At 42.4% G+C, this 25857-nt stretch overlaps 1 non-coding gene across 1 annotated transcript; it reads right to left on the minus strand.

Moving 5' to 3' along the window:
- Positions 1-6284: 6284 nt before the first annotated feature.
- Positions 6285-6372, minus strand: trnap-cgg (transfer RNA proline (anticodon CGG)). The gene is given in 2 exon segments: positions 6285-6320; positions 6337-6372. It is a non-coding gene; the product is annotated as a tRNA-Pro (tRNA).
- Between the last annotated feature and the right edge of the window lie 19485 nt (positions 6373-25857).

Consider the following 25857-nt stretch of genomic DNA (forward strand, 5'->3'; position numbering starts at 1 on the left):
GGTTTATGTTGTCCAATGAGACACAGAGCCGCGTACATCTGAGATACTTTAATTTTACTCAGTTCGGTGAGTTTCACTGTACTCCTGGGAAACTCCAGGATTTGGACGATGTGGGAACAATGGAGCGAAATCACACCATTTAATTTGAAATATATCCGTTTTCTCATATGGCGACCTGCTCAGAAGCGGTTATTTGACTAAAAATTGGCAGGCCTCGTCCTTGATTTGAAACCGTAACCTCTCGCATTTCCAATTATGAAAATCACGAGGCGAGAATCATACCGGTAGAGCAATAAGCCGTCTGCAACGAGCAGCGTAGCTCTGATTCTGACGGTAGTTTGCTATTCGGCCCATCGCGCCTGTGCTGACTCTCAGAGACTAATCTAATGAGTCCTCCTCTCCATAGTCCTGCTCATGTTCTCCCTTTGATGAATATATTATTAATTTGAGACATAACATGACCAAAGAGCTGCATCCTTGTCAGTAAAAGTTGAATTTGCCAATGAGGTTAAATGTGATTGAAAAAAAAAACAGAGGGGTCAAATGTTTAACACAATAACGACGAGGATGGGAGCACACTGGATTAGCAGACCATCGCCTGAACCTCTCAGCCACCTCGTCTCCTATTTAGTGCAACGTCAGACATCCATCCCCAAGTGCCATTAGCTTCTTAAGGCAAACAGCCTTCCTTTACTTCAGGTGAGTGACTGTACGAGATGGTTGGTTTTGAGGCAGAATCAAAATAAAAAGTATAACATTTCACGCGGCGAGTTAGTTGACCGTGGCAAGACTCGAATCTGCAATTTTCTGATGACATCGCGGTTACAACCGAAATCAGACGCCTAATCGATTAGGGAAAGCGGCCGCTGCTGTTGATGCAATACTTGTTGTTTTTTATAATGAGAGCAAATTTGGGACAAGAGTTATATCAAGGAGTGGATTTAGAAAAACATGAGCATATTTCGAGTAATGAATAGATGCGCTGCGATATGGATGTGCACGGGCACAGGCAAAGTCAATGTAGCTTGAAACACAACAGTTTAACAATTCGGTCATCGCAGCTGAAATCACACTCTTTTAAAAACTATACAGAATGATCCGGATTATGAGAAAATACTTCATAAAGTGGCAAATTATGAACCGAAACTGACAACCATCCCGTTTAAGCAGACACCGAATGATCCTGAACAGCAAGCACATCCCTATTACAAATATATAGAATGACTCTTGACTGACAGCAGTTCGCTTTTAAAATAATAAAGTGGGAATTCTATCATTCTTGATGGTAATTGTGCTTTGCCTGAGTGAGTGTGGGGCTCAGAACGACGCGGGGCTGGGATGGTTGTTGAAGCCACAGGTGATCGACAGGCAGAAAGGAGGGAGGGAAGTAAAACCAACCCAGACAAAAAGCCAATTTGAAATATATATATATTTATCATAATAAGAAAATAAATAAATTTACAATTTTATTTCAAAAAACTGAATTTGTTTGATTTAAATAAATAATTGTTTCATAATCTATATATTTTTGATTGAACGAAGGCTGTGCAACTGGATTCCACTGGAAATCAGGGGGTGCAGTCAGTAAATACCCAAACTCAGTAAGCCCATGGTGGAAGACAAGACAAGACACGACGGAAGATGTGGGCAACAAATGCGATCTTTTAAAGTCGCGAGTGCCTTTCTGCTGGATCTGACAGCAGCTGCTTGTGCTGTGAAAGAGGTCAAATGTAATAGAGCCCAGTGCAGGCAGAACAGAAGAAGCACATTTATTGTGAATGTTGGCAAATAGGGAATGTATATAAATATACATGTATATCAATATTTATATACATATATTTATATATACAAAGTCAGTCAGTCAGTCATGTCTTGTCTTGTCTTGATTTGATTTGTATTTGAATATAAGGGGGAAGGAGGTCATCATGTCACACAGCCCATCCGCAAGCTCTCGCTAAAATCGCTATGTTTCTAATTTATGTCATTTGCCTTCTTTCAGATGTGGAATAGCAAAATCCCACAGCAGATTCTTCTCCTGTCAGGCAGTCCTCGAATGCGTCTTCAATCAAATCAGTGTGGCTTCAAGTTGCAAATAATGCCTTTTTTTCTCACATGACATGAAATGCACATTAAGATCGCGCAGCATGTTTGCACGCACTCTCTCGCTGACACAAACACACAAAGAAACTAAAATTCCTGCACCCTCAAAGGCAGTTTTTGAAATTTGAAATTTGAAATCCGGGACAGACAGCACATCCCTTTTGAACAGACACAGAATGAACCGGGACTGATAGCACACCATTTTAGAGAATCAGAGAATGACCGCGACCATCAGCACTTCACCTCAAAAGGGAAACGGAAACAGAATGAAGAAAAACAGAGAATTCTGTCAAACTCAGCAGGTCGTGCAAATTCTGTGGATGAAGATCCCGGGTTGACGTTCAGTCAGATGATCATTCCGATATTTTAGGAAAAATGTAAATTTACAGATTTTTTCAACCAAAATAGCGTCTGGAAAAAAACTGGCAGCGAGGAAGGACAAAAGGGAATGTCTGTGATACAGTGGAGCGTAGGAGTGATTGAATAATAAATGGCACAATGCGAAAAGGCAAAGTGGGTAAAATGACTAAAGCGGTTCTTTAACTAAAAGTTAGCAGGGCTCGTCCGGGATCTCTCGCATTTCAATTTTTAAAATACCAAAGCGAGAATCATACCCCTCGACCAACGAGCTGCCGACAACGAGGAACGTAGCTCTCAGATTCTGACGGTAGTTTACTATTCGGCCCATCGTGCCTATTCTGACTCTCAGAGACCGATCGAATGAGGCCCTTCTCCATAGTCCTGCTAATGTATTCCCTTTGGTGAATATATTATTAATTTGAGACATTACATTTCCAAAGAGCTGCATCCTTGTCAGTAAAAGGTGAATTTGGCAATGAGGTTAAATGTGATTGATAAAAAAACCAGAGGGATCAAACTTTAAACACAATAAAGACGATAGTGGGAGCAGACCATCGCTTGAACCTCTCGGCCTCCTCGTCTCCTATTTAAAGCAACGTCAGACATCCATCCCCTACTTTTTGCATCCAAACAGAAATAATGTGCAAGAAAGTCTACTTCACCGTCTGTTCTGCCCGTGCAACCAGATCGGCAGTGATGAAAATGTGCCATTCGCTTATTAAAGCAAACAGCCTTCCTTTACATCAGGTGAGTGACTGTCCGAGATGGTTGGTTTTGAGGCAGAAACAAAACTATGAATATATAATTTCACGTAGCGTGTTAGTTGACCACGGTAGGATTGGAACCTCGTGGTTACTATCGAAGTCAGATGCCTTATCCATTAGGCCACGCGGCCGCTGCCATCTGCACAGATTTTGTTGTTTTTTATATTGAGAGAAAATTTGGCACAAGGGTTATTTCAAGGAATGGATGTAGTAAAACATGAGCATATTTCGATTAATGAATAGATGCGCTGCGATATGGATGCGCACGGGCACAGGCAACGTCAATGTAGCTTGAAACACAACAGTTTAACAATTCGGTCATTGCAGCTGAAATCACACTCCTTTTAAAACTATACAGAATGATCCGGATTATGTGAAATTACGTTATAAAGGGGCACATTATGAACCAGAACTGACAACCATCCAGTTTAAGCAGACACCGAATGATCCTGAACTGCAAACACATTCATATTACAAAGATATAGAATGAGAAATGAGGGGGTTACCTTCTGATGATAGATTGAGTAGACTGGGTCTTTACTCGTTGGAGTTCAGAAGGATGAGAGGTGATCTTATAGAAACATTTAAAATCATGAAAGGGATAGACAAGATAGAGGCAGAGAGGTTGTTTCCATTGGTGGGAGAGACTAGAACTAGGGGGCACAGCCTCAAAATACGGAGGAGCCAATTTAAAACCGAGTTGAGAAGGAATTTCTTCTCCCAGAGGGAGGTGAATCTGTGGAATTCTCTGCCCAAGGAAGGTGTTGAGGCTGGCTCATTGAATGTTTTCAAGTAAAAAATAGCTAGATGTTTAAGCAATAAGGGAATTAAGGGTTATGGGGAGAGGGCAGGTAAGTGGAGCTGAGTCCACGACCAGATCAGCCATGATCTTATTGAATGGCGGAGCAGGCTCGAGGGGCTAGATGGCATACTCCTGTCCTAATTCTTATGTTCTTATGTTCTTTATGTTCATTGGTGATCATTTACCAACAGTCTATCGAATCTGGATCAGTTCTTATGGACTGGAGGGTAGCAAATGTATCACCACTTTTAAAAAAAAGGAGGGAGAGAGAAAACGGGTAATAATAGACTGGTTAGCCTGACATCAGTAGAAACTGTTAGAATCAATTATTACAGATGAAATAGCACGCATTTGGAAAGCAGTGACAGGATCGATCCAAGTCAGCATGGATTTATGAAAGGGAAATCATGCTTGACATATCTAGAATGTTTTGAGGACGTAACTAGTACTGGACAAGGGAGAACCAGTGGATGTGATGTATTTGGACTTTCAAAAAGCTTTTGACAAGGTCCCACACAAGAGGTTAGCGTACAAAATTAAAGCACATGGTATTGGGAGTAATGTATTGACGTGGATCGAGAACTGGTTGGCAGACAGGAAGCAGAGAGTAGGGATAAACGGATCCTCCTCAGAATGGCAGGCAGTGATGGGGTGCCGCAGGGCTCAGTGCTGGTACCCCAGCTATTTACATTATACATCAATGATTTAGATGAAGTTAGATGTTGTCCTTAGTACTAGGGGGATCAAGGGGTATGGCGAGAAAGCAGGACTGGGGTACTGAAGTTGCATGTTCAGCCATGAACTCATTGAATGGCGGTGGAGGCTCGAAGGGCCGAATGGCCTACTCCTGCATCTATTTTATATGATTCTATGTTTCTATGTTTCTATGACCCTTGACTGACAGCAGTTCGCTTTTAAAAGAATAAAGTGGGATTTCTATCATTCTTGATGGCAATTATGCTGTGCGTGAGTGAGTGTGGGGCTCAGGACCAGTAGGGCCTGGGACGGTTATTGAAGCCACAGGTGATAGACAGGCAGGAAGTAGGGAGGGAAGTAAAACCAACCCAGACAAAAAGACATTTTAAAATATCTATATATTTATCATAATAAGAAAATAAATAATTTTACAATTTTATTGCAAAAAATTGAATTTGATTTGATTTAAATAAATAAATAATTGTTTCATAATCTATATATTTTTGATTGAACGAAGGCTGTGTGACTGGATGAATTCCACTGGAAATCAGGGGGTGCAGTCAGTAAATACCCAAACACAGTAATCCCATGGTGGAAGACAAGCCACGATGGAAGATGTGGGCAACAAAGACGATCTTTTAAAGTCGCGAGTGCCTTTCTGCTGGATGTGACAGCAGCTGCTTGTGCTGTGAAAGAGGTCAAATGTAATAGAACCCAGTGCAGGCAGAACAGAAAAAGTACATTTATTGTAAAAGTTAAAAAGTAGGGAATATATGTAAATATATGTATATATAAATATTTATATACATATATATATAAACAAAGTCAATCAGTCAGTCATGTCTTGCCTTTTCTTGATTTGATTTGTATTTGAAAATAAGGGTGAAGGAGGTCATCATGTCACATAGCCCATCCGCAAGCTCTCGCTAAAATCGCTATGATTATAACTTATGTCATTTGCCTTCTTTCAGATGTGGAATATCAAAATCCCACAGCAGATTCTTCTCCTATCAGGCAGTCCTCGAATGCGTGTTCAATCAAATCCGTGTGGCTTCAAGTTGCATGTAATGCATTTTTTCTCACGTGACATCAAATGCACAGTAAGATCGCGCAGCACGTTTGCACGCACTCTCTCGCTTACACAAACACACAAACAAACGAACATTCCTGCACCCTCCAAAGGCAGTTTTTGAAAGTTGATATTTGAAATCCGGTACAGACAGAACATCCCTTTGAAACAGACGCAGAACAAACTGGGACTGATCGCACACCATTTAGAGAGACAGAGAATGACCCCGACCATCTGCACATCACCTTTAAAGGGATACGGAAACAGAACGAACAAAAACAGAGTATTCTGTAATACTCAGCAGGTCGTGCAAATTCTGTGGATGAAGATCCCGGGTTCACGTTTAGTCAGATGATCATTCCGATATTTTAGGAAAAATTTAAATTTACAGATTTTTTCAACAAAAATAGCGCCTGGAAATAAATTGGCAGCGAGGAAGGACAAAAGGGAATGTCGACCGGCTCAGAAGCGTTTCTTTGACTAAAAGTTGGCAGGGCTCGTCCGGGATTTGAACCCGGGACCTCTCGCTTTTCCAATTATGAAAACCCGAAGCGAGAATCATACCCCTAGACCAACGAGCCGCCGATAACGAAGAGCGTAGCTCTCAGATTCTGACGGTAGTTTACTATGCGACCCATCGTGCCTGTGCTGACTCTCAGAGACCTATCTGATGAGTCCCCCTCTCCATCGTCCTGCTAATGTCTCCCCTTTGATGAATATATTATTAATTTGAGACATTACATTCCCAAAGAGCTGCATCCTTGTCAGTAAAAGGTGAATTTGGCAATGAGGTTAAATGTGATTGACAAAAAACGAGAGGGATCAAATGTTTAACACAATAACGACGAGGGTGGGAGCACACTGGATTCGCAGTCCATCGCCTGAACCTCTCGGCAACCTCGTCTCCTATTTACAGCAACGTCAGACTTTTTGCATCCAAACAGAAATAATGTGCAAAAATGTCTACTTCACCGCCTGTTCTACCCAACGTGGACACAATGCTGAAAAAAGAAAAGGGATTTAATAAACTTTTCCTTTCTTCCATTATGTAATCTTAGCTAAATATATCCTTTCTCTTTCAACCACATTTATATTTACTAATAACTTCATATTTACAAACACTTCGAGGGTTGGGAGCTGAATTATCAGCAACCAAATTAAAAACAAAAATTCCGCACTTTAACACATAGTTCCACATAAATGGTAATTTAAACTCAGCAGGTGTTAAGTTTTATTTTTCTTGGCACAAAAACTGGCAGCTTCAGTGTCGGTTCAACTTTAACTTGCTTCTCCATCGACATTTGAATATTCGCCTCAGGAGATTTTTTTCTAATTCTCTGTTTGTAATATTGCCAAGGTCCTGGACGAAGTCCAGGCCCTCCTCCTGTTACCCACAGTTATTCGCGCACTGATGAGTTTTTCCCACTCTGCTAATTAATTGTATACATTGTTACCAAATTAACGTGCATCGGCCCATTCCCACACGATTCGATTCGGAATTGTTAAGGGAAGGGTGTTTCTGACTAACTTGATTGATTTTTTTGAGGAGGTAACAAGGAGTGTCGATGAGAGTAGTGTGTTTTATGTAGTGTATAAGGATTTCTGCAAGGCTTTTGATAAGGCCCCACACAGCAGACCGATTATTAATGTAAAAGCCCAGGGATCCACGACAAAGTGGCAAGTTGGATCTAACATTGGGCCAGAGGCAGGAAGCAGAGGTAAAGTTTGAGGGGTATTTTTGTGACTGGAAGGCTGTTTCCAGTGGGATTCCATAGGGCTCAGTACTGAATCCCTTCATTTTTGTGGTACACATCACTGATCAAGGCTTGAATATTGGGGGTATGATTAAAACATTTGCAGATGGTACTAAAATCGGCTGTGTGGTTAGTAATGAAGACGGAAGCTGTTGACTGAAGGAAGATATCAATCAACTGGTCAGGTGGGCTGAACAGTGGCAAATGGAATTTAATCCGGAGAAGTGTTAATAATGCATTTTGGGGAGGGCTTACAAGGAACGGGAATACAGATTAAATGGAAAGACACTGAGAAGTTTAGTGGAAGAAAGGAACCTTGGAGTGCATATCCACAGATCCCTGAAGGGAGCAGGCCAGCAAGATAAGGTGGTTAAGACGATATACGGAATGCTTGCCTTTATTAGCCGAAGCATCGAATACAAGACCAGAGGGTTATGCTTGAACTGTATAAAATATTAGCTCTGGTCACCACATTACAGGAAGGATGGGATTGCACTGGAGAAGTTACAGAGACGATTTACGAGTATGTTTCCGGGAGTGGAGAATCTTATACGAACATCAGAAATAGGAGGAGGAGAAGGCCTGCTCCGCCATTTAATACGATCAGGGCTGATTAGATCGTGGACTCAGGTGCACTTTCCTGCCCGCTATTAATCATCTTTTATTCCCTTATCGTTTAAGAAACGGACTATTTCTGCCTTAAATTTATTCAATGTCCCAGCTTCTACAGCTCGGTGAGGCAGCGAATTCCACAGATCCACATCCATCTGAGAGAAGGAATTTCTCATCATCTCAGTTGTAAATGGATGGCCCCTTATTCTAAGATAATGGACTCTAGATTTACTCTCCCCTATCAGTGGAAACATTCTCTCTGTATCTACCCTGTCATGCCACCTCATAATCTTACACGATTCGATAAGATCACCTCTCATCCTTCTGAATTCCAATGAGTAGACGCCCAACCTACTCAACGTTTCCTCATAAGTCAACCCCGTCATCTCTGGAATCAACCTTGTGAGCCTTCTCTGAACTGGCTCCAAACCAAGTATATCCTTTTGTAAATATGGAAACCAAAACTGCTCGCAGTATTCCAGGTACCCTCACCAATACCCTGTACAACTGTAGCACGACTTCCCTGCTTTTATACTCCATCCTTGTCGCATTAAAGGTCAAGATTCAATCGGCCTTCCTGATCACTTGCTCTGCCTGCATACTAACCATTTGTGTTCCTTGCACAAGTTCATCCAGGTCCTGCTGTACTGCAGCACTTTTCAATCCTTCTCAATTTAATTAATAATTTGTTCTTTGATTTATTTTTCTGCTAAAGTGCATGACCTCACATTTTCCAACATTATACTCCATCTGCCAAATTTTTGCCCACTCACTTAGCCTGTCTATATCCTTTTGAAGATTTTGTTTGGCCTCCTCACACGTTTCTTTTCCTCCGATCATTGTATCGTCGGCAAACATGGCTACGTTATATTCAGTCGCTTCCTACAAGTCGTCAATATAGATTATAAATAGTTGGGGTCCCAGCACTGATCGCTGCTGCACCCCACTGGTTACTATTTGCCAACGCGAGAATGAACCATTTATTGCAGGTCTCTGTTCTCTGTTCGTTAGCTAATCGTCTATCCATGCTAATATATTACCCCCTACCCGTGAACTTTTATCTTGTGCAGTAACCTTTTATGTGGCATATTGTCAAATGCCTTCTGGAAGTCCAAATACACCACATCCACTGGTTCCACATCCACCCTGTTCGTTAAATCCTCAATGAATTCCAGCAAATTTGTCAAACATGACTTCCCCTTCATAACTCCATGCTGATTGTGCCCAGCCGAATTTTGCTTTTCCAAATGTCCTGCTATTGCTTCTTTACTAATGGACTCCATCGTCTTCCTCACCACAGATGATAGGCTAACTGGTCTATATTTTCTGGCTTTTTGTCTGCCTCCTTTTTTTAAATAATGTAGTTACATTTGCAGTTTTCAATCTGCTGGGATCTCCCCAGAATCCAGTGAATTTTTGCAAATTACAACCTAAGCATCCATTATCCCTGCCGCTAATTCTCTTAAGACCCGAGGATGCATGCATCAGATCCAGTGAATTAATCTGCCTTTAGTCCCATTATCTTACTGAGTGCCACTTCCTTCGTGATTTTGATTGTGTTAAGTTCCTCCCCCTATAGCCCCTAGACTATCCACTGTTGGAATATTGTTAGTGTACTCACCATAAGGATTGATACAAAATGTTTGTTCAGAGTTACTGCCACTTCCATGTTCCCCATTACTAATTCCCCGGTCTCGTCCTCCAAGGGACCAACATTTACTCTGGACCACTCTTGTCCATTTTATATACTATAGAATCTCTTGCCAGCTGTTTATATATTTCGTGCTAGTTTACTTCCATAGTCTATCTTCCCTTTCTTAATCATTTTTAGTCACTCTTTGTTGGCTTTTAAACGCTTCCCAATCTTCTATCCTCCCACTAGTTTTGGCCACATTGTTTGCCCTTGTTTTTAATTGGTTACCGTTCTTTATTTCTTTAGTAAGCCACGGATGGCTATCGTTTCTCTCACGCCCGTTCCTCCTCATTTTTCTTGAGAGTTGTGAAATATCTCCTTAAATGTACACCACTGTTCATCAACTGTCCTAAACTTTACTCTATTGTCCAAGTCCACTTTAGCCAACTGAACACTCATACCTTCATTGTTTCCTGTATTTAAGCTCAGTACGCTAGTTAGAGAACCAAATTTCTCACCCTCCATCTGAATGTGAAATTGAATCATGCTATGATCACTCATTCATATCTATGAGGACAGATTGCATAGGCTGCGTTTCTTATCCTTGGAATAGAGGAGACTGAGCGGTGACCTCATTGGGCAGTATTAAATTATTAAGTGCTCGATATAAAGAATGCGAATGGCATGTTTACCTTTGTTGTAAGGGGGATGGAGTATAAGATTGGGGAAATCGTGCTAATATTCTGCAGTGCCAATAGAAAGGGTCTATTTCCCTTAGCAGCAGTGTCAAAATCCAGGGGCTTAAATTTAAAATAATTGGCAGAAAGTTTAGAGAGGATTTGAGGAATATTTCACACCAATAAGATGGCTGGGCAGCGGAACTCACTGCCTGAAACCCTCACCACATTTAAAACGGATTGGATATGCACCTGAAGTGCAAAGACCTGCAGGGCCATAGATCCAGATCTGAAAAGTGCGATTCGCTGGTTTTTGGCTGGCACAGACACGATGGATCGAAATGGCCTCCTTCTCTGCTGTAAACTTCTATGATATTATGATTCTATAAGAACATAAGAAATAGGAGATCGTCTACCTCAACTCCACTTTCCGGCCCGATTCCCACATTCCTTGATTCCCACATTCCTTGAGTCCAAAAAATAGATCCAAGTCACCCTTAAATATACTCAAACATCAGCATCCACAGCCTTCTGAGGCAAAGAATTGCAAACATTCACAACCCACTGAGTGAAGAATGTATTCCTTATTTCGGTTTTAATATAGAAACTCCAGCTAGGGGAAACAATCACTCATTATTTAGCCTATCAACCCTCTTTCAGCATATTGGCTATTTCACTGAGTAACCTCCCTTTACTAAATGCCAGATAGTGTAACTCAATTCTACTAAATCTCTCATCATAAGACAACCCTCGTAATCCCCTGCATCAGTTAGCGATCCTTTGTAGCAGCATTTCCAAGGCAACTTTATCCTTTCTCAGATAGGGAGACAATTTCCAGGTATGGTCCCACCAAGGCACTGCACAATGTAAGCAATATTTCCCCACTCTTCCACTCCAACGCCCTTACAGGAAAGGACAGCATGCCATTTGCATTCCTTATTGCATGCTGTACCTGCATGTGTGTTTCTTGCACAAGGACATGCAACTATCGCTGAACAACAACATTTAAAAGTTTGATACCATTTAAACATATTATGTTTTCCTATTTTTCTTCCTAAAGTAGATACGATCACATTTCCCTACATTACACTCCATCTGCCAGCTTACTGCCCACTCACAGTCTATCTATTTCCCTTTTCAGATGCTTTGTGTTCTCCTTACAAGCTTACACTCCCACACAGCTTTGTAGCGTCAGCAAACGTGATTACAGCACACTCGGTCCCTTCATATCGGTAGTTAATATAGTTTGTAAATAGCTGAGTCCGCAGCACTGATCATTGAGGCTCCACACTAGTTACCAGCTACTAACCTGCAAAAGTTCAAATGAACCCTATTCTTTGTTCCTTTCCATGAAGAAAACCGTCAGCCATGCTGATATATTACCCCAATACCTGAGCCCTTATCTTTTGTAATAACTATCTATTTGGCATTTTTTGGAATGCCTTCTGGAAATTTAAATATACTGCATCCTTTTGGCTCCCCTTTATATATCCTGCTCGTTACGTCCTAAAAGCATTACAATAAATTTGTCAAAAACGATTTCCCTTTCATAAAACCAGATTTGCTCTGAGTGATATGATTTTCTACGTGTCCTGATTCCACTTCTTTCACAACGGATTCCAGCATTTTTCCCCAACATTGATATCAGTCTAACTGGCCAGTAGGTCTCTATTTGCTCTTGCCCACTTTCTTGAATAGCAGTGTTATATTTGCTCAATTCCATCCTAGAACAGCATCAGTAATCTACTGAATTTTGGAAGATCAAAACCAATACATCCGTTATCTATGCATTCAGCCCTTTTATAAACCTAGGATGTAGCCCATCAGATCTAGAGGGGCTTGTCGGCTATTAGTCCTATTCATTGCCTCGTACTTTTTCTCTACTTCTATTCATTGCATTAAGTTCCTCACCCGCATTAGACCCTTGGTTCCCCAAAATTGTTGGTATGCTTTTTGTGTATTCAAATGTGAAGACTGGTACAAAATATTTGTTTAACGTTTCTGCCATTTCCTTACACCTCATAATGTTTTCTCCTATCTCAGCCTCTAAGGGACCAAAGAACACTTGTGCTACTCTGTTCCTTTTTACATTCTTGTAGAAGCTATTACAATCTGTTTTTATATTTCTTGCTAGTTGTCTCTCATATTATATTTTTCCACATTTTATCAATTTGTTTGTCATTCTTTGCTGGTTTCTGAAATTCTCGCAATCCGCAGGCTTACGACCACTCTTCGCACTATTATAGCATATTACAATGTAATGCTATGCTTAACTTGCTGAGTTAGCCACGGCTGGATCACTTTTTCCATGAAATGTTCCTTTCTCTTTCTGTCTTTGCTTCTGTCCGTGTAATAATGAGGGATAACTTGTCCATCCAACCAGTTCCACCCTAGTTTATATCGGTTTATACCCTAAAACATTGTAACAGATGAAATCACCCCATTCCGGGGACCCAATTTGTCCCACAGCTCGTAGGTCGTATGTTCACATTGGGTATGATCAGCATCCCTAGGTGGTTTGATCATTATTTCCCAATAAAGTTCCTATCGCTTCTTCCAACTTTTGGGTCCAAACTTCAAACTCGTTTTCTAATTCTGTATTTCTATCATTCATCGCTCGTGACCCGACTGCGAGTACAGCTGATACATACGCCTGAGTTTGCAGGTTCTGCAGCATACATAACAGGTCCTGGGCCCTTATGAGGTGTGCCTTGAAAGTCTGCATTGTTTGGCTAAGTACTTTTCCAGGTTAAGTAATTGCAGTTATTTCAGGCTTAGCTGTTTTCCAGATCAATGATTAGCTGCTCACTCATTTGTTGCAAACGAATGCCGCAAATCCGAACCACGGTCTGCCCTTTTCCAATCTGATTGCATTGTCATCCACTTCTCTTGAATGAACCATTGCAAATTAGCTTTATAATTACAGGACAAAATTGCCTTGACGAAATCCGTCCCACTCAACTTACCGAAGTGTTTCTCTAAGGCTCTTTCTATGTCAGTTGTACATTCAGATATTCTGCGACATTACAAAAACTGGCAGGTGTACAAATATCCCTGCACTCCCCAATGGCTATCCGTCCTCGAACGATGTACCAGAAAAATGGGTCAGTCTTAGAATGTTTTTTAAACTAAAATAAACACCACCGTTTGGTCACACCAGATTTTGCTAGGGCTTTTGCAAGCTTTCCCAATTGTCTGACGTTACTTCAATATGGCACATTGTTCTTTTATTAGGTATTACACAAAGGTGAGCATTTATCTGTAGTTTACAGTATAGAACGGAAATTATATCACCCGTGCTGCCTCAGGTAGTTTCAGTTTCCTTTTGATAGGAGTTTGAAATAATCAGTGCAACGCACCAAGGCTCTCTTCAACCTCACCCCACCTGGAGTATCTTCTGTTCATTGGCCCATGGGTTGGACTCGTCCCACTCGAGATGTTCTCTGTTCCTTGTCCTTTGCCTTGGAATCAAGCAGCTTGGGCTATTCTATGTTCATTGGCCATTATCTTGTCTGTTTGGATCCGGATCCTCCTCCCGTGGGCCACTACTGCCTGGTCCCTCTCTAGGCTCAGCCCATGCTCCTGGTACTCTACAGTCTAAATGTCATAAGTGGCCCTTTTATACTACTTTTCCAGGCGGTACCAGGAGTTGATATTGACACAGGTACCATTTTGGGGTCTTCCCAAATAGTGGGCTGGCCAATAGGGCGTGGAGTTTCTTTCAGACGAAGGAAAGAAGAGTCGGCAATCACCACATCCATAACTTTGATGGACAAGGGCTGATTGACTCGTCCTCAAGATGCCATATATTTGTGGCTGACCAATTACCGCCCTACAACAGGGGAAGAGGGTTGTTCGTCCATTTTATCTGGCTCGTGCTTTTTCTCAAGGCCTTAGCCAGCAACTTCAGAACATGTGATCTCCTATTCTACAAATATTATTCTGTCCCAGGCTTCGTACTTCCAAGAACCAATTGTAAAGACAGTGTATTATGTATTCTCAAGACCAGTTAGTCGATTCTTACATTGTATTATTTGCATGAAGTTAGAATGCTTCTTTTTCTCAGTTTTTCAATGCTTGGCAAATTTTAGGCTTCAGGACTACTGTATACTTGTTCGATTAACATGAAAAAGATGAACATATAAAAAAAATAAAAAGTTCTATTTCAAAAATGCATGTGGTACATTGAATCTTAATGCGTGTGTAAGGTTATAAGAAGGGTCGACAATCAGTTCGTAGCCATTAAATACATCTCTGGCTAATACAAAGGAGATTAAAAAAATACATATCCAATCCAGATTTAACATATAGTGGAATGTTATTTCACAGATGAGCTTGTGTTAAGTATTGCTGCAGTAAATAGTGCAGACTGGAGCAAGAAACTCCCACTCCAGACACTCCATCACACACATCTGGGCTGAAAATCCAGTGAAATATAGAGGGAATGTTGCACTGTCGGCGGTGCCATCTTTCAGGTGAGTGTTATGTTCTCCGAGGAGGGCGGAGACGGTGCTATGGCACCATTTCTAAGAAGAGCAGGGGAGTTATCCAGTTGCACAAATTTATATTTATCCCGCAATCAAATTCATGACTAACGGAGATTATCTTGTTATTGTAACATTGCTGTTTCGGGAACCCTGCTGTGTACAAAATAGCTGCCGCATTTGCGACAAAAAATACAATGACTAACGGTCAAAAATTATGTAATTGGCTGTAAAGCCTTTTGCGACACCCGTTGGTTGTGAAACGCGCTATGTAAATTCAAGTGTTTCTGTAAATGCGGGAAATATTGAGTTGGGGAGTAATTGAACGGTGGAGCATGTCCGAGCGACTGAATGGTTTCCTCCTGTCCCTGCATTCCTCGGTCTCTATAATATCACAGAACATATCAACGTGAAACTACGGCAATGGATAATACTAGAAGATAATGAATGGAGCAGCGTCGTGAATCCTCACCGCAGCCCAGGAAATCCATGGGGAGGTAGATACCCAGAGAGATTCTGCTTCTCACGTGTCAGAAGCTATTCTAATACTGTACCGGTCCCTTGTCACAGTTAGCCCTCTGGAAACGGTTTCAACATCATCTGTAACGTTTGAAAAATGTTAATTGCAGTGAAACGAGGCTTATTTCGAGCCCTTTTCTATGGTTACATTTTTCTACCCTAGTTTTAGATTACTTTTATTCCAGGTGTTGGTGCAAATCCCGAATTCATGCCGTTCTAAAGATATACATTGCTCATTCAATTGCAAGCCTCAACTCCGAGATTGAAAGGGATGATTGTCAAACGCCGGGAGTGGGGTAAAATTTGAAATTTGATTGGGAGTTCGGGGAATTCACTTCGTGCATCGACAAGAGTGAACCGCATCATTCAACAGGAGGAAAACTGAAGCTGTTTCTGTTTAAGGTGCGGCCATGCCGGCAGAGCCCGGCTTTCTGTATATTGTTAGTTAGAAATGTGAGCAATATATTAGGCCAAGGTTTTGGGCATTTTCACGTCAAACATTGTATTATTATTTTCGATATAATTATTGCAGCACAAACATTACAGTGAAGGGAGTTGACGCGCTGCCAAATGACGGGAAGTAATATCAATGCTCCTGATCTTTCTTGGTCCCACGGGAAATGTCCCACAATTATAAATGATGTTTTCTCTTAAGCTCTCTTCTCACTTGATCTTGACCCTATTCCCACTAAGCTGCTGACCACCCAACTTCCTTTTCTGGCTCCCGTGTTAGCTGACATTGATAGAGCGGCTGGGAATTGCTGGGCCTGTTGTATAAATGTAAGTTGTTGTTTTCCTGGTGTGGGGAAGGTGCTGCCTCTGGGGGTTGCTGGTGCCGGGCCGGGTGGTTCTGACTCAGGCCCCGAGAGCCGCACTCGGTGTTGCCCGGGGGCCGAGAGCCGCACTCGGTGTTGCTCGGGGACTGAGAGCTGCACTCGGTGTTGCTCGGGGACTGAGAGCTGCACTCGATGTTGCCCGGGGACTGAGAGCCGCACTAGGTGTTGCCCGGGGACTGAGAGCTGCACTCGGTGTTGCCCGGGGACAAAGAGCCGCACTCGGTGAAGCCCGGGGACTGAGAGTCGCGCTCAGTTTTGCCCGGGGAACGAGAGCCACACTCGGTGTAAAAGGAGGCAGACAAAAAGTAGGAAACTATAGACCAGTTAACCTAACATCTGTGGTTGGGAAATTGTTGAAGAGTTCATTCTTTAAGAAGCATTAGCACGACATTTGGAAAAGCATAATTCGGTCAGGCAGTCAGCATGGATTTATGAAGGGGAAGTTAAGTTTGAAGAATTTGATGGAATTCTTTGAGCATGTAACGAACAGGGTGGATAAAGTGGGTGTGGTGTATTTGGACTCCCAGAAGGCATTTTACAAGGTACCACATAAAAGATTACTGCACAAGATAAAAGTTCACGGGGCTGGGGGTAATATATTAGCATGGATAGAGGATTGGCTAACTAACAGAAAACAGAGAATCGGGATAAATGGTTCATTCTCGGGTTGGCAATCAGTAACTAGTGGGGTGCCGCAGGGATCAGTGCTGGGACCCCAGCTATTTACAATCTATATTAACGACTTGGAAGAGGGGACTGAGTGGAACGTAGCCAAGTTTGCTGACGATATAAAGATGGGAGGAAAAGCAATGTGTGAGGAGGACACAGATAATCTGTAAAAGGACACAGATAGACTAAGTGAGTGGGCAAAAATTTGGCAGATGGAGTATAATGTTGGAAAGTGTGAGGTCATGCACTATGGCAGAAAAAAATCAAAGAGCATGTTATTATTTAAATGGAGAAAGATTACAAAGTGCTGCAGTACATCGGGACTTGGGGGTACTTGTGTATGAAACACAAAGGAATCGTATGCAGGTACAGCAAGTGATCAGGAATGCCAACTGAATCTTGGCCTTTATTGCAAAGGGAATGGAGTATAAAAGCAGGGAATTCTTGCTACAGTTATACAAGTTATTGGTGAGGCCACACCTGGAATACTACGTGCAGTTTTGGTTTCCATATTTATGAAAGGATATAATTGCTTTGGAGGAAGTTGAGAGAAGGTTCACTAGGTTGATGCCGGAGATGAGGGGTTGATTTATGAGAAAAGGTTGAGGTGGCTGGGCCTCTACTCATTGAATTCAGAAGAATGAATGAGAGGTGATTTATCAAAACGTATAAGATAATGAGGGGGCTTTACAAGGTGGTAGCAGAGAGGATGTTTTCACTGATAGGGGAGACTAGAACGAGGGGGCATAATCTTAAAATAAGGGGCCCCCATTTAAAACTGAGGCAGGAGTAATTTTTTCTCAAAGGGTTGTAAATCTGTGGGATTCGCTGCCTCAGAGAGGTGTGGAAGCTGGGACATTGAATATATTTAAGACAGAGATAGACAGTGTCTTAACCGATAAGGGAATAAGGGGTCATGGGGAACAGGCAGGGAAGTGGATCTGGGTCCATGATCAGATCAGCCATGATCGTATTAAATGGTGGAGCAGGCTCGAGGGGCCATATGGCCTACTCCTGCTCCTATTTCTTATGTTCTTATTTTCATATATAGTGGGTGCCTGGTATGGGAGTGTGGATTTGACTCTGTATCTGTCCATCTCTGGTATGTGGATGAGGGTTTTACTCTGTATTTTAGTTTCTGATACGAGAGCATGGATTTTATCCTGTACCTGTCAATTTCTGGTAATTGCCTGTGGGTTTCATTCTGAATCAAAAAGGGCCATATTACAACATATTTCTAAAAGGACAAAGATTGTTAAAAAAAAAAAGGCCTGAAGGCTCTGAGTCTCAAAGCGAGGATCATTCGTAATAAGCTGGACGAATTAACTGCACAGATAGCTGTTAACGGATATGTTGTAATTGGGATTACAGAGTCATGGCTCCAGGGTAACCAAGGCTGGGAACACTACATCCAGGGGTATTCAATATTCAGGAAGGATAGCCAGAAAGGAAAAGGTGGTGGAGTAGTGTTAATGGTTAAAGAGGAGGTTAATGCAACAGTAAGGTAGGACATTGGCTGGGAAGATGTGGAACCTATATGGGTCGAGCTGCGAAACACCAAAGGGCAGAAAACGTTAGTTGGGGTTGTTTATTGATCACCAAACAGTAGTAGGGAGGTTGGGGATGTCATCAAACAGGAAATTAGTGACGCGTGCAATAAGAGTACAGCAGTTATCATGGGTGACCTTAACCTAGATATTGATTGGGCTAACCAAACTTGTAGCAATACTGTGGAGGAGGATATTCTGGAGTGTATAAGGGATGGTTTTCGAGACCAATATGTCGAGGAACCAACTGGAGAGCTGGCCATCCTAGACTGGGCCTTGTGCAACGAGAGAGGATTAATTAGCAATCTAGTCGTGCGTGGCCCCTTGGGGAAAAGTGACCATAATATGGTACAATTCTTCATTCAGCTGGAGAGCGACACAGTTAACTCAGGGACTAGGGTCCTGAACTTAAAGGAAACTTCAATGGCATGAGACGTGATTTGGCTAGAATAAACTGGCGAATGATACTTAAAGGGTTGACGGTGGATAGGCAATGGCAGACATTTAAAATGACATGGATGAATTACAACTAATGTACAACTAATGTATCTGGCATAAAATTAAAAATGAAATGGTGGCTCAACCGTGGCAAACAAGGGAAATTAGGGACAGTGTTAAATCCAAGGAAGAGGCATATAAATTGGCCAGAAAAAGCAGCAAACCTGAGGACTGGGAGATATTTATAATTCAGCAGAGGAGGACTAAGGGTCTAATTAGGAGGGGAAAAATAGACTATGAGAGTAAGCTTGCAGGGAACATTAAAAAATTACTGCAAAAGCTTCAAGAGGTATGTGAAGAGAAAAAGATTAATGAAGACAAACGTCATCCCTTGCAGTCAGAATCAGGTGAATTCATAATGGGAAACAAGGAAATGGCAGACCAATTGAACAAATACTATGGTTCTGTCTTAACTAAGGAAGACACGAATAACCTCCCGAGGATCTAGTGGGAAGGATGAACTGAGGGAAATCCTTATTCATCAGAAAATGGTTGTAGGGAAACTGATGGGACTGAAGGCCAATACATCCCCAGGGCCTGATAGTCTGTATCCCAGAGTAGTTAAAGAAGTTGCCCTAGAAATAGTAGATGCATTGGTGGTCATTTTCCAGAATTCCATAGAATTTGGATCACTATCTATAGATTGGAGGGTAGCTAATGTAACCCCACTTTTTTAAATAAAGGAGGGGGAGAGAAAACAGGGAATTCTAGACAGGTTAGCCTGACATCGGTGGTGGGGAAAATGCTGGAATCAATTGTTAAAGATGTAATAGAAGATCATTTGGAAAGCAGTGACAGGATTGGTCCAAGTCAGCTTGGATTTATGAAAGGGAAATCATGCTTGACAAATCTTCCAGAGTTTTTTGAGGATGTAACTAGTAGCATAGATAAGGGAGAACCAGTGGATGTGGTGTATTTGGAATTTCAAAAAACTTTTGACAAGGTCTCACACAAGAGATTAGTGTGCAAAATTAAAGCACATGGTATTGGGGGTAATGTATTGACGTGGATAGAGAACCGGTTGGCAGAGAGGAAGCAAAGAGTAGGACTAAACGGGTCTTTTTCAGAATGGCAGGCAGTGACTAGTGGGGTGCCGCAAGGTTCAGTGCTGGGATTCCATATATTTACAATATATATTAATGATTTAGATGATGGAATAGAAGGTAATATCTCCAAGTTTGCAGATGATACTATGCTGGGTGGCAGTGTGAGCTGTGAGTAGGATGCTCAGAGTGACTTGGACAGGTTCGGTGAATGGACAAATGCATGGCAGATGCAGTATAATGTGGATAAATTGAGGTTATCCACTTTGGTGGCAAAAACAGGAAGGCAGATTATTATCTGAATGGTGACAGATTAGTAAAATGGGAGGTGCAAAGAGACCTGGGTGTCATGGTACATCAAGTCACTGAAGGTAGGCATGCAGGTACAGCAGGCAGTAAAGAAAGCAACTGGCATGCCGGCCTTCATAGCGAGAGGATTTGAGTATAGGAGCAGGGAAGTCTTACTGTACAGGGCCTTGGTGAGACCACAACTTGAGTATTGTGTGCAGGTTTGGTCTCTTCATCTGAGCAAGGACGTGCTTGCTATTGAGGGAGTGCAGCGAAGGTTCACCAGACTGATTCCCCGGATGGCAGGACTGACATATGATGAAAGACTGGATCGGCTAGGCTAACACTCACTGGAATTTAGAAGAATGAGAGGGGATCGCAGAGAAACAGATAAAACTATGACAGGACTGGACAGGTTAGATGCAGGAAGAATGTTCTCGATGATGGGGAAGTCCAGAATCAGGGGTCTCAGTCTAAGGATAAGGGGTAAGCCATATCGGACTGAAATGAGGAGAAACCTTTTCACCCAGAGAGTGGTAAACCTGTGCAATTCTCTACCACAGAAAGTTGTGGTGTCCAGTTCGTTGGAGATATTCAAGCGGGAGTTTGATGAGGTCTTTACGGCTAAGGGGATCAGTGGGTATGGAGAGAAAGCGGGAGTGGGGTACTGAAGTTGTATGAACAGCCATGATCATATTGAATGGCAGTGCAGGCTCGAAGGGCCGAATGGCCTGCTCCTGCACCTATTTTCTATGTTTCTATGTTTCCATGTTTCTTTCCATTCCTGGTGTGTGATTGTGTGTTCTATGCTGTATCTGTCCAGCTCTGTTTTGTGAATGTGAGCTCTACTCCATACCCGACATTCTCCAGAATGTTGGTATTGTTTTACTGTGTCGTAGCAATTCCTGATAGAGTATTGGTTTTACTTTCTAACTGTCAATTTGTGCTATGGAGGTGAGTTTTATGCTGAATCTGTCGGTCCTGGTAAATGAGTCTGAGTTTTACTCTATCTCTGTGTCTCTGGTATGTGAGTGTGGGCCTTTCTCTGTATCTCTCCATTTCTGTTATGGGAGCCTGGGTTTTATTCTGTACCCGTCAAGTTCTGATATGTGATTGTGGGCCTTACTCTATACCTGCCAGTTTCTGTTTAATTGTGAGTGGACTTTCCTTTGTACCTGTCAGTTTCTGTAATGAAAGAGAGGTCTTTACCCTGTACCTGTAAAGTCCTGGTTCGTGAGTATGGGCATGTCACTGTATGTCAATTTATGTTATGGGAATATGGATTTTAACATGTCAGCCTCTCATATGTGAGTGTGGGTTTTATACTGTATCACTCAGTCTCTGATATGCAAGTGTGTGTATTTTTCTGTAACTGTCAGGTTTTGGTGTGTGTTGAGGTTTAATCTGTGCCTCTCAGTTTCTGCGATGGTAGTGTGGGTTTAATTTGTATTTGCCAGTCTCTGGTAAGTGAACGTGAGAATCAATTTAACTTTTTAACCTGTATTTCTCGGATATGTGAATGAAGATTTTGTCTTCCACGTGTCATTTTCAGATGTGTGGGTTTTACTCTGCCCCGATCAGTTTTTGCGATGCAAGTAACAATTTTACTTACTGTCTTTCAGTTTTCCGATATGTGCCCATGGGATTTACACTTTACCTGTCACTCTCTGGTATGTAAGTGGGGATTTTATTCTGTTGCTGTCACTTTCATATATGTGGGTGTGTGTTGTATACTGTATCTGTCAGTCTATGGTACGGGAATGTGGGTTTTATTCTGCACCTGTCATCTTCTGGTATGTTCGGGGGGGTTAAATACTGAATCGGTCAGATTCTGAAAGAGGAATATGGCTTTCGCTCTGTACCCATCAGCTTCTGATATGTGAGTGTGGTTTACACTACCTGTTTGACATTTTTTCTGATCAATGATTGTCTTTTATTCTCTACCTGCCAGTTTCTGGTAAGTGAGTGTGGGTGTTTAATGTACCTGGTGATCTGTTTCAATGGTGAAACAGTATGTGATTATACTGCTCCATGTGGCTGTAAGATTCACAATTTAACTCTGCCACTTCGGATCACTGTGGGACTGACAGCTTCAGCTCCCTGTGACAATAGGATTGAGGCCAGTTATGTTCTCTGCGGTCTGTGAGTGATAATCTACTTACTGTGTGTGAGAAGGAGCTGCCTGCACTGTTCCTTGTGTTCCGGGTGGAGGAAAGATCACATTTGTTTGGCTGAAGAATTTTGCTCTGAGATTAATAATACGAGAACATTATTAGTTCTAAGATATGGATGCGGGGAGAATATGATGTATCTGAGGGAGTGACAATGTATCTCTCGATCATCAGCAACATGGTTCTGGAGAAGTCAGCTCACCAAAACAATATAACCCGTCTTTAAAATATCTTCTCCCACACTCCTCTCCTGGTGCCTGCAATAGATGCACTTTGTAAATCTCCCCACATGCTCACTGTCAGGATGTGTTTCCACTGCTCACTGCCCAAGAACAACAGACACGGTGAGATTGGAACTGAATCAGGAACATTCACTACTGATTTGGGGAAAGAAAGCAGCAATGATTGGAAAGAGCGAGGTGATTTACTTTCTCTGTTACCTTACACTGTCCACACACAGCCCGAGAATGGCCTCTTCCTTCCCCCACTCACATCATGTCCCGGAACTAGTTCCTGATCCACTCTGCCTCTTACACACAGCCTCCAATGGAACTAAACCAGGAACGTTCACTACTGGTTTGGAGAGAGAAACCAGCAGATGGTAAATAGGTGATTCTGACCATTCTCTCTCTCTTACCCTGGACACACACTGTCCACACACAGCCCGAGAATGGCCTCTCCCTTCCCTGACTCACACCACGCACTGACACTGGTTCTTGGTCCACTCTGCCTCTTACACACAGCACCCGACTCCCCCTGAACTCCCCGTGGACTCAATGCCGATCTCTGAGCCCATCTGCGGACACGCTCCAAAAGCGCTGCGCTGCTGTAAGGAGGCTGCTGCTCACTGCCTTACCCCGGGGACACGGTGTCACCATTCCCTGCTGTTTTAAACCATCTTGTTCCACTCACTGAGTGAATGGTGATCACAGGCAGGGCTGTGGGAGGGGAGGGCGCATGTGCTCTTCTGCTCACTTGAAATTGAAACAGGGGGCTGGGCTGAACTGCGCATGCACAGCTTTTTGCAATAATTCAGCCTGTAAAAATCAAAGTGCACTTTTCCCAATTTACTTTTATCAGAATCTGAGCAAAGGAACTGGGCCTGGGGGGAAAGGACAGAGAATGATTAAAGCTGGGAGTCTTGTCCCTTGGAGATTCTCAATTTGGGATCATTCCGTGCAGAGTGTTTCTCTCCATGAGCTCGTCTTCACAAAGCAATCCTGTAGAAACATCAGAGGGACGAGGGAGTGGGAGTGTTTTCCGGGACCGTGCAGGAGTTAATATCTGACAGTAACAATCTGAGATCAGTTTAATTACAGTAAAACACTCGGTCACTGAGAGTAATACTGAAGTGGATAAACAAGGGGCTATTGTGCGGGAGTAACTTAATACAATCACTATTCATAATAGTACTCAGAAAAATAACGGGACTAAAGACAAGTCAACTTGCCGTGATGGCTTACATCGTAGGATCTTAAGAGAATTGGCTGTAGAGATAGTGGACACATTGGTTGTAATCTCCCAAAATTCCCTGGATTCTGGCTCGGTAACAACAGATTGGAAAACCGAAATTGTAACGCTTCTATTTAAAAAAGGAGGCAGACAATAAGCAGGAAACTATAGACCAGTTAGCCGAACATCTGTCATTGGGAAAGTGCTGGAGACCATTATTAAGGAAGCAGTCGTGGGACATTTGGAAAAGCATGATTCAATCAAGCAGAGTCAGTATGGCTTCATGAAAGGGAACTCATGTTTGACAAATTTGCTGGAGCTCTTTGAGGATATGATGAGTAGGATGGATAAGGCGGAACCAGTGGATGTGGTGTATTTGGATTTCCAGAAGGCATTTGATAAGATGGCACATAAGAGGTTACTGCACAAGATAAAAACTCACTTGGTTGGGGGCAGTATATTAGCATGGATAGAGGATAGGTTAACTAACATAAAACAGAGAGTCGGGATAAATTGGTCTTTTTCTGGTTGGCAAATGGTGACTAGTGGGGTGCCACAGGAATCGGTGCTGGGTCCTCAACTATTTACAATCTATATTAATGACTTGGAGAAAAGGACCGAGTGTATTGTAGCCAAGTTTGCTGATGATACAAAGGTGAGTGAGAAAGCAAATTAAGGACACAAAAAATCTGCAAAGGGATATAGACAGGCTCAATGAGTGGGCAAAAATTTATCAGATGTAGTATAATATGGGAAAATGTGAGGTTATCCACTTTGGCAAAAATAATAGAAAAGAAAATTATAATTTAAATGGAGAAAAATTGCAAGTGCTACAGGACAGAGAGACCTGAGGCTGTTTGTGCATAAAACACAAACAGTTAGTATGCAGGTACAGCAAATAATCAAGAAGGCAAATGGAATGTTGGCCTTTATTGCAAGGGGGATAAAGTATAAAAACAGAGAAGTCCTGCTGCAACTGTACAGGGTATTGGTGAGACCACACCTGTAATACTGCATGCACTTTTGGTCTGCGTATTTAAGGAAGGATACACTTGCATTGGAGGCTGTTCAGAGGTTAATTCTGGCGATGAGGGGGTTGTCTTATGAGGATAGGTTGATTAGGTTGGGCCGATACACATTGGAGTTCAAAAGAATGAGAGGTGATCTTATTGAAACATATGATAATGAGGGGACTGGACAAGGTGGATCCAGAGAGGATATTTCCACTCAGGTAAACTAAAACTAGGGTGCATCGTCTCAGAATAAGGGGCCACCCATTTAAAACTGAGATGAGGAGAAATTTCTTCGCTCAGAGGATAAATCTGTGGAATTCTCTGCCCCAGGGAGCTGTGGAGGCTGGGTCATTGAATATAGTTAAGCCAGTGATAGACAGGTTATGGGGAGCGGGCAGGGAAGTGGAGGTGAGTCCATGATCAGATCAGCCATGAACTTATTGAATGGCAGAGCAGGATCCAGTGGCCAAATGATCCACTCCTGCTCCTATTTCTTATGTTATTATGTTCTTATGAGATAACAACCCTGGGACTGTACATGGGGACTCTAACCCTAGGACTGTTCATGGGGACTCTAACCCTGGGACTGTACATGGGGAATCTAACCCTGGGACTGTAAATGGGGACTCTAACCCTGGGACTGTACATGGGGACTCTAACCCTGGGACTGTAAATGGGGACTCTAATCCTGGGACTGTACATGGGGACTCTAACCCTGGGACTGTATATGGGGACTCTAACCCTGGGAGTGAACAGCTCTGGGGCTTTCCTGTTACAATTGTCTGGGATGTAACCAGAAGCTTAGCACTGAGCAGCGCCTCTCGGAGATGGTGAGAAATCCAAGGTGTCGAGAATAAAATAACTCAGCTG

Source organism: Pristiophorus japonicus, unplaced genomic scaffold (assembly GCF_044704955.1).
Source record: "Pristiophorus japonicus isolate sPriJap1 unplaced genomic scaffold, sPriJap1.hap1 HAP1_SCAFFOLD_254, whole genome shotgun sequence".
Lineage (NCBI taxonomy): Eukaryota > Metazoa > Chordata > Chondrichthyes > Pristiophoridae > Pristiophorus > Pristiophorus japonicus.